The 11562-nt window shown below is 33.7% G+C and overlaps 1 long non-coding RNA gene across 3 annotated transcripts; it reads right to left on the bottom strand.

Annotated features, from left to right (window-relative positions):
• Positions 1–897: 897 nt before the first annotated feature.
• Positions 898–3143, bottom strand: LOC145109858 (uncharacterized). 3 transcript variants are annotated; one of them, XR_013709269.1, is made up of 6 exons: positions 2697–3143; positions 1709–1991; positions 1499–1620; positions 1354–1384; positions 1177–1264; positions 898–1053 (listed from the first exon to the last, which is right to left on the bottom strand). It is a non-coding gene; the product is annotated as an uncharacterized LOC145109858 (long non-coding RNA). The 3 variants fall into 3 exon arrangements; XR_013709268.1 differs by having other exon boundaries at positions 1571–1620; XR_013709270.1 differs by having other exon boundaries at positions 898–1049; positions 1571–1620.
• Between the last annotated feature and the right edge of the window lie 8419 nt (positions 3144–11562).

The following is an 11562-nucleotide window of genomic DNA, read 5'->3' as shown; positions in this document are numbered from 1 at the left end:
TTTATGGCACTAATGAAACTTTGTATCATCTTTTTTTCAATTGTATGTTTGCATGATGGCCAAATATTATTTATCACTACAAGAAAATTTCGATTTAACTACGGAAAAATTCCGTAGAAAAATGATGTAATTCTGTAGCTAAGCCTAAATAACTACGGAAGTTGCTACAGAATTTGCCAATGAGATTCCATAGTAAGATTTCTTGTAGCAAAATGTTTACCTAACGGTCGACCTTAGTCTCGCTCCTCAGCTTGGCCGTTGCTACGACGTCTATCCGTAGCATTTCAACTACAACACACTTCCATCACAATTCCGTAACAATGAATTCTGTAGCAAATTCCGTATCTATTTTGTTCCGTAGCAAATTTTGTAGTCATTTGGTCCGTAGCAAATTCCGTAGCCATTTGGTCCATAGCAAATTCTGTAGCTAATTGTTCCGTAGCAAATTCCGTAGCCATTTGGTCCATAGCAAATTCCGTAACTAATTGTTCCGTAGCAAATTCCGTAGCCATTCGTTCCGTAACAAATTCCGTAGCCCTTCATTCCGTAGCAAATTTCGTAACAACTTTTTTGTAGTCAATTCCGTAACAATCGTTCTATACCATTTTTTCTATAAAATTCGGTTATTTAATTTGACTTATTATATCAATTTACAAAAATACAATTAATATAAAACCAAAAATAACCAACTATCGAACAATCCAAGATAGATATATCTGCAAACCAAAAACTTGTGACAATAAATAACGTCACCCCTCTACAATATTTTTAGTTAATAAGTATAAGATAAGAGTTTTTTTTATATATACTTTTTCGAAAAAATAACAAATCTACAACTTTTTTCAAAATTTAAACAGCAAAAAATTAATTCTATCAAATCATCATTAATTTCACAGATCCAACTCGCTAAATGACAAAACCCACTTTTTTCCGAAGAAATTGGCCCATTCGAGCTTCCCAACGACCACATTTGTGTAGGGTAACACTTCTATACTTTGAGCTTCCTCTTGAGAATCCAGTGCTTTGACGACGAAGTATATGCACAAACTCTTCCTTGGTCAAGTTTTTTATTTGTGTAACATAAGATATACATAAATTATCAGAATATTCATTGGGATTTTCAACTAATTATAAGAAACAAATTTTAGATTATACATCAAATTTAGTTAAATTAACCTGATTCAAGTCGTCCTCGTAATCGCTTATATTGAAATTAATATCAGCATCAACACCACGAAATTTTATAGCAGCCCGATCATATGCCCTATAGAAAAATATCAGGTTTATAAAATTTGACATGATTAAATGATGAAACTAATGTCAGAAAACTGAAAAAGTGTAGAAGATATTTACCTAGCAGCAGCATGTGCAATATCAAATCCACCTACAAAAATAATTAAGAATATATATATAGAATTTAAATAAATATAATTAAACAGATTCATATACATATTGAAATAGAATGGAATTTCAATGCTACGTATAATTTCTTAAATACCGAAGTAAACTTGTTTCCCACAATCCCTGCAGAAATCATAGAAATAGAATGAGGTTTTGCCTATTTTCCCACCTCTTGTTCAGCTTCCATTGGACAAGTTTCAGACAGCACTGGCCCACATACTGCAGGTTTCAATTTTTTTGTGGTTCCACATTAAGTATAACTGAAGATGAAGTAGTATAATAATAATAGAATAGAAAATAGTTTTACCTAAAAATTTTGTTGTTGGTGTGAGCAGGGTTCAGCTCATATGGGGCCCGCACTGACACCAGCAGAAGTATTGGTGGCAATCCATGACATTAGCCTTGAGAAGGATGGTGTTCCACTAAAAAAGGCATGCTCTGCTCATCCATGACATTAGCCTTGAGAAGGATGGTGTTCCACTAAAAAAGGCATGCTCTGCTCATCCATGAGCCATTTTTCAAACTTTTTGCAGATAATGGATGCTTGTTCAGCTTGTTTTGAGCAGCGAACTGTTTTCACACAGCAAGTCCTAGCAAAAGCATTGAACCAAATGGTGTACTAATAATTATCCCAAAATAAGAAGTAAAAAATCACATGTATCCTCACAAATTACAGAAATGGACTATAGTTAGGAACGGTGAATGCAGTACAAAAATAGCTACAAGTCCAAGAGACATTGATTTGACGATTAAACATGGTAAAAGATCTCAGAAGACTATAATCAATATGACTCAATCGATTGATTAAACATGGTAAAAGATCTCAAGCGTGAAATCACTAAATTGGCAAACAATATGACTCAATCGATTGATTTTCTCCACTACCACATAAAAGTTAAGAACTGTTCAATCAATCTGTATTGCAAGTAGATAATCGATTGCAAAACAAATAAATTTACAACAGGAGAACGCTACTAAGAGTTGATTTCTAGGGTTTTTGAATCAGTGATAAGTTAAAAGATACCGGCGTTAAGCTCTGTAACTGTCAAATTAAAAACAAAAATTGGATGACAAGTATGAGGTACGGGTCTATATGATCGTTGGTTAAATAATGTAAATCAGTGAATGAAACAGATCGTCATTCGTTCACAATGCATGATTCTTCTTACCATTTGAGCATATAAGAAACTTATGACTTATTTATGTTGAATAATCTAATGGAGAGATCAATATCCTTTGAGTCATTGGATGGTAGAAAGAGAAAATGGAGCAAAAAGAAGAGAGAAGAATGTTACCTAGTAGGGATGAAGACGATCGAGAAAAATCTACCGGTTGACGGAGCAGGCGGCGAACGACAAAGCAAATGAGAGTGAGAGGAGCTCCGATCGATAAACCGTTTGGGGAATGAGGAATGCGATCGGCGATTGAAAAGTTTGATCCGGATACCTCTGATTTGGGGAAGAAAACTTATTTGGGTCATGTGATCTCACCCATTTTCCCTTAATAAGACTCGTCAAAATTTTTTGGGTACTCCTATATGCACGAAGGATTCGTATATAAAGGTCTAATGACAAGATAAAATTAATTCTACAAACAACAGTCAAGGGTTTTAATGTCCAATCGATTAATTTGTCCCTCAACTTGCAAAGATTTTTCAAAATACACCCTTAATGTTCTATAGTATTTACTTTAAACTTTACTATTTTTTGTTATATGGTTAAGAAAGTTTTAACATTTTTTATTTGGTGTCGAGCACTTTAAAATTCTCAATCATTAAAAAGAGACAATGTTGAAAATAATAATAATTACCATGTGTTTTATTTTATATATACAAAAAATAAGTTTAGTTAATAAAACAAATTAATAAACAAAACAGTAAAATAAAAACTATAAAGTGGAAAACGGAAGGTAGATTTTGTTACTTTAATAGAAAATAAGGGGCATTAAATGAAAAGTGATAAAGTATATTAAAAACGAAATATTTTTGAACGGGATAAGAACGTGATACCTCTAGTTTGGGGTTGGGAGGAAGTAGATTTGTATGGATTTACTAATTTACCCTTAATAAAACATTGAAACAAATGGCTCAAGTTCATCAAAGGATTCTCTCTCTTTTCTTTTTTTTACTAAAAAACCAAAATAAAACAAATTAAAAATCTTTTTTAGAAAAAGGTGAGGGTAAATAAATTTTGATTTAGGAGTAATAATTTTCAAAGCCTAAAAAATATGGGGATAATATTATTATACGAAAATTAACAAATGTATGTCATCAAAATCTAAAAATTACAGAATATTTATAATGTAGAAATTATATTATAATTAAATTTTCAAAACAATTAAAAATAATATTTTATTTTTGTTGTTGAGTTTTCAAAGATAATTGTGTATTTTTAATATATTTTTTTTCAATAATCTTATATATTTTGCTACAGAAACATATTTCGTAACTACTTGACTACGGAATTTTCCGTAGCCAAATACTTATGGATTTTGATTTCGTAGCTATTTTGCAAATTCACCTTTTTGTAACAAGTTGCATAATAGATTAGCTACAAAATTTTATTTTGTAGCAAATTTTCCTAGCAAAATAGCTACGGATCCCAATTCCATAGCTAACTAGCTACGTATTTTTATTTCGTAGCCAATTATGTAGCCAACTAGCTACATACATGGATTTTGTAACAAGTTTCATAGAGAACTAGCTACAACCAAAAAAATTGTAGCATTATTTGTAGTAAACTAGCTACGGATTTTAATTTTGTAGCAATTATTCAAGATTTAGCTACGGAATGCAATTCCGTAGCCATTTCCGTAGCAAATTAGTTACAACCAACCATTTTGTAACATATTCCGTAGTAAAATAACTATAAATTTAGATTTTGTAACAATTTTACGTAGCTACTTAAGATTTAGCTACATAATGCAATTCCGTAACCATTTATGTAGCAAAATAGCTACGACAAGTCGTTTCGTAGCATATTCCGTAGTAAAATAGCAACGAATTTTGATTTCATAGTAACTTTCCGTAGCTATTTATGATTTTTCTTGTAGTGAAAGGATCCAAATAAGAGCAAAATTAACAACAGACTTCACACTCCCCATCATGATTCTTCATAACGAACCAGAAGTGATATCAAGCATCTCATCGATTGACTGTGCATTGATGGGGATAATCGGCCACTAGAGGTTTATGTGAGCTGCTACTTCGTTTACCATAGAACATTCCAAAAATAGGTGATTCTCATTTTTCGGGAACACTTTACAGATGGGACAGAGGCCAAATCCTACGTTTATGCCTCTATGAGCAAGGTATGTACAAGTGGGTAATCTGACATCCCCAATTTCACGGCCATAAAAGATCGATTTTGTTTATGCTTTATATAAAAATCAAAGTACCTTTTTGAAGAAAATGTTGCGGAATTTATTCCCAAAAATATGATAAAGATTTGCATTTAAGTTGTAGGTGTAGTATGACTAGAGATGAGAGTCATGATGAGACTTGTGACAGCGGTGAGTTAGAACTTAACCATGATTTGCTTTATTTAGTTATGAAGCGACTGGGAGTTGTTGATTTTGTTGCATTCATTGGAGTTTGTAAGTCATGGAGGTCATTCGCACTCTCCAACTGGAAGAGGTTTATGGTGTCCAGACCACCTCTGTCCATGCGGATCGACCACCTCTGTCCATGCGGATCTCTACTGATGACAAAGAAGAGCGTTGCCTTTATCTAGTGGACTTTGATGGAAGAAAGTTCAAAACCATTCTTCCCCGTTTGGTTGGCCGGAATTTTGTTGGGTTAACTTGTGGTTGGCGTTTTATGGGAGGGAAACGCGTGGCTTTTGGCTTGTGAATCCTATCACGAGGCATCAACTTCATTTTTCGAATGGCCCCTTTGATTTCGATGCTTTTGAGTATGAAGGAGTTAGGCTTATTCTTATCTTTTCACCTTCAATACCTGGATGGGTATTGACTGTGGAAAATAGACTCGACTATGAAATATGGTCCTCAATAGCGGGTAAAGGAGCATGGAATCTTGTCTCCTCCCCTTTCTCTATCGATGAATTTCATGCTTTCAAGGGGAAGATATATACCGTAAACTATAGTGAAATAACAAGAGATAGATTTCAATTATGTGAAATGAGACTCAATCCACATCCCAAATTGATGTTACTTGTGTTGGATCACGTCCCACTCTTCTCACTCACAAACTAAAGAAAATACCCTCTGTTTAATATATGAGAAATATATAGAGAAAAGAAGTGTTCTTGACTCAGAAAAACTGCTCCCATTATTCAATAGATATGAGACTATTTATAGCTAGTACATGCTAAACTCTAGGAGGAAATAGTAAACTCACGTGCCCACCTTTCCAGCAACCATCCAACTTTCTAATACTCCCTAATACCCGGTCCTTCATTGACACTTTCAAGCTACTACCATTGACACTTTCAAGATTAAAACCCAACAACTTGAAACCAAGAATCTTCCGGATCCAAATGGTTATAATACGTTTCTAAGTTCGGGTGAAAAACTTTATATGAGGCACTATTTTTCAAAAGATTCGTGTGACTTTTATGAACTAGATTTTGGTGAGATGAAATGGGTGTCCCGTGAAAAGACAAGAAAGGAATATTATATTTTTTTTTTCTAGATCCAAGTTTATATGGCAAAAAAGTGTTTTTCAAACCAGAGTTGTGGATTGGCCCTTGGTTAAAGTACGTGGGATATGATGTTACAAAGAACACAGACGTGTTTTTTTCTGCAAACATGTGGTCTTACATGAGTGATACTCATGACTTTTTACCACTCTTAACTTTCTTTTTATCTTTGCATATGTTGGAACAATCTTTTTCAAGATATTGAGAAGCAAAATTCGTTGATTGGGATTTTTAAATTTATTCTTTAAAACTTTTTGTTGTCACTCAGCATTTGCTTCAAGTGGTAAATCTATCAATTATACCTCTCCTTTTTTTTATGAAGGACCTTTCTTTGTCAGTTGATGTAAATTGAAAATAATATCAAGTGAATGGTGTCACAGATAGGGACAGTGACTATGGATGATTTTATTCTTACCTAATGACCTGTGATTATTTTTTGTATGTAGGTCCTTTTAATGGCTTACCATTTTTTTTAATATAGCATGACCTTTTTTTAAACAATAACAAATCAAAAGAAAGGGACAACCATAGGATGAGATTTTTATGGAACTTCGAATCACCTTTTTTGTTCATTAATTGTATGTTTGTATAATGGCCAAATATTTTTTTATATTTGTCGTTCATCTTACACGGATTGAACTTATGGTGGCTTTCCGTCATGAATTATTTTGTTTCATATTTGAGTTGATCCCTTTTAAAAGTAACGGGTTTGTTAAATATACAAGTACCATGTATAAAAACAATATTAAATTCTTTGTACAGCTTATAATAAACTAACCATAGTCTACAAAAAGATAATAACAAATATAGAAGTAGGTTAGATGTGTGGAATAAGGGTTTTATGGTACGTTTTGATATTGCTCAAATGTGAATTGATGTACGTATATTTGTATATTTATATGTTTAATTCGTATTTAGTTTTCAAAGTTTTCCTCAACTCATGATTGTTGCCTTGATGACATCCTTAGCTTAATGACTTTAATCTACATACAAGTATTTTGGTTTACAGGCTTGGATGGTTTTTTTAAATCAAGAAGCCCCAAACCGGCCTGGCCCAACAACACGATCTCGATTAAGCCCCATAAAAGTCGGTATAGTTCGGTTAACGAATGTGCATACATATGAAATTGTCCCGTTGAAGCTACTGATGTCAAATTGGGGAAATGTGACGTGTATTTCTCTAACATGATAGTAACACATCACAACTAGGACAATTTTTTTTATGTAACATGATTGCGACAAGCATGGGGGCGTTGGGGGGGGGGGGGGGGGGGGAGGGGGAATGGGTAGCTGCACAGGGTATAATTTTTTATTATATATTTTTATTTAAAAATAAAAACTTATAATAACGATAAGGGCCCATCTTTTTTGGCTTGTCCTGGGCCTTTAAGGATATTTCATTCCTCAGGACCGGCCCTGACGACAAGATGTGTTATAATGAGCTAACATAAAACGATTCAACTGGAACATGGCAAAATAGCAAAGATGACATAAAATAACCATATTACTTTATTTAGTTCATACAAAAACATGACAATAAGAAGAAAAAAAATTGACAAACACATAAACACATGTTATTATTGTGTAGATTTTGAAAAAGAATATGACACGACATTGTGTTTTTTACAACAGACGCAGTAACATGAATTTAAATTTCAATTTCATCTAAATTTCGTTCAGTGTCATATATTTTTGTTATGCCGCTCATTGATTGACACCCTGGAGTCGACGATAGACTTGGCATGTTGACTAGTCAAAACCCACTCTGGGTTTACTTGACGCCCCCAACCAAATGTGCACCTCTAGTGGGTGGGGAAGGGGGGGGGGGGGGGTGTGACTAACAATATTATTAGAGAAAATTACATACAAAAAGTCACGTCGTTGTTGTCCTTTTATTTTATAGAATTTCCACGACGTATGGTATATGACTAGTGAATAACGATTTTTTAAATTGAAAAAGTAATGGTTTAATGACAAACAATTAATGACTTTCCTAGTAAAGTACAAGAGCCGATAGACCCATATAGATTGAGTTATGGTTGATGGCAGAATGACCAAAGTATGGAAGCCTATAGACCTGCATAGATTGAGTTAGGGTTGATGGCGGAACGACCAAAGTACGGGAGCCTATAGACCCGTATAGATTGAGTTAGGGTTGATGGCGGAACGACCAAAGTACGGGAACCTATAGATCCGCGTAGATTTAGTTAGGATTGATGGCAGAAGACAAAAGTACGGGAGTCATTGTCTGTATGCATGTATATGTATTGTGGTATATTGTATTTTGGGGAACTCCCTAAGCCTATCGCTTACCCATTTGTTATAAATGTTTTTCAGGTACTTTGTGAGAAGGGCAAGGTTCGACTGTACACGTGCACACTCGCAACATGTTTCCACATGATGTCACTATACTCTGATATATTTTAATAAATAAAAATGATAAATTTTGGGTTGAAAATCGGGACGTTATAGGTGATTTTATCACCTCCCAAAGTTTTATGTCGGAGATCCAAAAGGATAAGGGCTCTCCTCTTATATCACTATGTTCTTACATTTTCTTTTACTTATTTACTGTTGTTTGATCGATTACAACATTTTTTTTTTCATATTTCCTTCATTATTTATTTGATTTCATTATTAAAACTACCTTGATATTTTGTGGTATCTTGGTTCTTTTTTGAATATCTTAAGGTTAATTGTCTAAATTCATTCATTATATGACTTTAACAATATTTTTGTCCTAAATACTTCAAATACACTTCTTTGTACTTTAAAACAAATCAATCTCATTAAACAGTTTTTTGAATATTATTGTTTTCTTCCCATGATCTTGGTAACAACCAAGATCTTCGGCATATTTCAAAATCTTAAGCACTTCAGTTTTAAACATTATATTTTAATAATCACACTACACTTACTAATTTAGTTATGAAATTAGCTTTGCAAATTTTTGACCAAAACAATTTGGTGCCATCCATGGGACAAGTGGTGTTATTTTAATATTTTTTTTAACATTATTCAAAAATCTTTTTTTTTTAGATTTTTAATCACTTACATATTTTTCAATAAGAATGTCTTCTTTACCAAAATCCAATCGTAGCACTATTCCATCCATCTCTGGTGGTCAGAGCCTACCCCCACATCCTGCTGTCAACCCACAAAGAAAGAATGTCGAAATCTCCAAAAGTATTGTCCCACCATCTTCACCAATCCAATATCCAGGAGGTGCAGTCCAGGAAATACCAGTTATGGTCTCAAACAACGAGATCATATCCATGCTGACCATAATAGACCGACATATTATTGAACAAAGTGAAACCAACAAAATGTTATTTGAAAGAATGGATAGATTAATCTCAGATTCAAGAAGGCTTATGGAGACATGTAACATTCATTTCCCAATACATAATTTATTTTGGATTAATCTGTTCAATTCGCTGAAATTTGAAGAAAAAGTTGTTTGCAAAGTTTTTTGGTGAAGGGATCAAGTATAGATCCATCAAGGTTGCTTCATTTATGGGTCATTGTGAGTAAAAAGCTTCTAACTTGCTCATTATTTTGATAGATCTTGTTATTTTTCATATTTTTCACTTTTTGGTCCCTTTGAGCTCGTGTTTTGTATTTCAGAGAACTCCAACACCTTTTGAGCACTACGGATCCCTCTTTGGATTTGTTGGACTAGGAAAGTTGTGTTTTCGTGCTTGTCCTTTAAGCTATGCAAGTTGTAGTAGCATTTTAGGTTATTTTTTGGACAAAATTTTAGATATTTGTTGTTGTGGTATGTCTTAATGGATAAAGTTGGAAACTTTATCCATTTAGACTTTGTTAGAGTTCAGATCCGGAAGATGGGGTTGTGACTTAATGCATTAAGTCAAAAACCCTTCTGAAGAAGGCCTCGACGCGACACACTTTCCCTTAGCATGACACGTTTTTAGGGTTTTGTTGGACGACTGTTTTAGCCTAAAATCTTGATAATTTGTTCATTTTAAGGGGCACGGGGAGTCCAAAAGGAAGCATGGAATGAAAGATTATGTTTTGGTGGTTTGTAGTACCAACCTTTTCGTTTCATGTGAGTTGTGGTGTTTGTTTGCTTGATTATGAGGTGAGTTTTCTCAATATATCGTATAGGACACTATGTGTCATGTTATGTGTTGTTTATCTTTGTGACTTGCATGAAAGATCACGATTTGGCCTGTGGAATTTGTATGAAAGACCATGATTTGGCCGGTTACATTTTTATAAAAGACCATGATTTGGCCCATGACATGAAGTGATTGTAAGACTATGATTCGGCTCATAGCATTCACTTGAGTTTAAATAAACCCGTTGACTGAAATAGGTCGTTGGGTTGAAATAAACTTGTCATTTTATGTATGGTTGTATAAAGTATCTTGGGAAAACTCACTAAGCTTTGTGCTTACTGTTTAAGTTTAAATGTTTCAAGTACTTCCGGTAGCAAAGGGAAGAGTTTGGCTTGATTGCATCGGATCCACCAGAAATTCTACACTATCTATTTTTATGTTTTACTTTGATGTTTACTATGATTATCTTTTGATGGATTGGAAATGAATGGTTTTATCTTACTTTTAAAAAATGAAAATTTTAATCTATATTTTGGGGACGTTACACAACACCAACTCAATCTTCATTATTGCAGCCCATAATCCTAAACTTCGAAACTGACGCCTCTTCAGAATGCCAAGCAGGAGACTTCATATCAAGGTAGGCGCCTATCCTCACAGATGGTGTGACTCCTAGTATGGGAGGTCATGTCTCCCAAGATCTTGGAAGGATATGCAACACTCCATCTAATACCCCAGATTCGGGGATAAGTCCAATCATGGAAAATGAACTCAGGAAAATGAACTCAAGTATACCAGGCCAACCTATACAATAGGTATCACATGTCATCCATAAGGTCTCAAAAGAGGTTAGAGACGTTTGACATGAAGATGTAAGCTAGAACTACGAATCATGAAGAGTGATGTGTATATTTTTAATGCACTAGTTTTTTTTTATTTATAATTCCTAGTTTATCGCATCTAAACCACACCTTACAGACAGTGAACCCGATCGAGTATAATATAGTTTTGATAAGAAAGAGTATAGTTTTGATAAGAAAGAGTGTCGAACTCAAGGGGAACGGTGGTGAATTAATTTGAAGTTTTTGATTATAGGTTACACTAAACACACAAAACAGTAATGAAGGGTTTTATGGAAATAAATCACAAATAAACAGCTAAACAACAAATATCGATAAAGTGACTGCAGACAAATCTCTTTAGGTACGTTGGTTTAGAATGAATTTCATTTCAAAATAATGGCTAACTACTAAGTATCGAATATTTATTCATTATTCACCGATTCCTAATATGACTAGCATCATGATCATGCTACTAATCCTTTGATTTTAACATGACTATTAATTCAATGATCAAGTGAACAAACAATCATGGAAATCAGTATTTGGTTCGTATTTAGCAAGATTTGATCTTTATTAATC

This window comes from Lactuca virosa, chromosome 4, assembly GCF_052849685.1.
Source record: "Lactuca virosa cultivar CGN04683 chromosome 4, Lactuca_virosa_CGN04683_v6, whole genome shotgun sequence".
Taxonomy (NCBI): Eukaryota; Viridiplantae; Streptophyta; class Magnoliopsida; order Asterales; family Asteraceae; genus Lactuca; species Lactuca virosa.
This window is presented reverse-complemented; position numbering and strand designations above follow the sequence as displayed.